This window comes from Arachis duranensis, chromosome 2 (genome assembly GCF_000817695.3).
Source record: "Arachis duranensis cultivar V14167 chromosome 2, aradu.V14167.gnm2.J7QH, whole genome shotgun sequence".
NCBI lineage: Eukaryota > Viridiplantae > Streptophyta > Magnoliopsida > Fabales > Fabaceae > Arachis > Arachis duranensis.
In genome coordinates this window covers 59,384,665-59,385,755 of record NC_029773.3, presented here as the reverse complement: position 1 = coordinate 59,385,755, position 1,091 = coordinate 59,384,665, and positions in this window count along the sequence as shown.

Genomic DNA, 1,091 nt, shown 5'->3' with positions numbered 1-1,091 from the left:
GTTAGTTGTGCGAAGTTGTGTAATGCCATGGTATTGAGCTACCAAGTTTTTGGGGTTCATGACCGGGGATTATGAGAGTTGTGAATAAGTATTGTTCACAATTTCGCGCACCAAGTTTTTGGCGCCGTTGCCGGGGATTGTTCAAGTTTTGAGCAAGCTTTTGGTAACATCAGTGCCAAGATCCGGCAACAAGCACCAAGTTTTTGGCGCCGTTGCCGGGGATTGTGCAGTTTGGACAACTGACGGTTCATCTTGTTGCTTAGATTAGGTATTTGTTTTTTTCGAAATTCTTGAAGATGAATTCTAGAGTTTCATGATGATTTGTTGAAGTCTGGCTGGCTGAGAAGCCATGTCTAATCTCATTGGACCGAGGTTTCAACTTATCATCACAAGAGCTTGTTGATCTTTATCTATCTTGCTTTTGGAGCAGTGATCTGCTAAGGCTTGGCTGGCCATTGGCCATGTCTAGTGTTTTGGACCGAAGCTTTCTTTGAAAAGCTTGGCTGGCTGTGAAGCCATGTCTAATTCCTGGACCGGAGTCTTAGACTAGCATTGCACTGATTCCTGGAATTCTCATTAAGAATTTTGATACCTTTTTCCTTCTAATTTTCGAAAAACACAAAAAAAATTAAAAAAAATCATAAAATCCAAAAATTTCTTGCTTGAGTCTAGTGTCTCATCTTAAGTTTGGTGTCAATTGCATGCATTCATTCATGTGTCTTAAGGATTTTCAAGTAATTCTTGATAATTTTCGTGCTCTGATCTTTGAATTCAATTGACTTTAGTGTTTTGTGTGTCTCATATGCATTTTCATTCTGTTAGTGTCAGTAGTATACAAACTGCTAAGTTTGGTGTCTTGCATGCATTGTTATTTGATTCTTGTTGCATTTTGATTTTTCCTCATTATTAAAAATTCAAAAATATTTTTAATTTGTGTCTTCTCAAGTCAATAATACAGAGAATTGAAGATTCAGAACAAACAGCAGAGGAATTGCACAGAAAAAGCTGGGCGTTCAAAACGCCCAGTGAAGAAGGACAGACTGGCGTTTAAACGCCAGCCAGGGCACCTGGTTGGGCGTTTAACGCCCAAA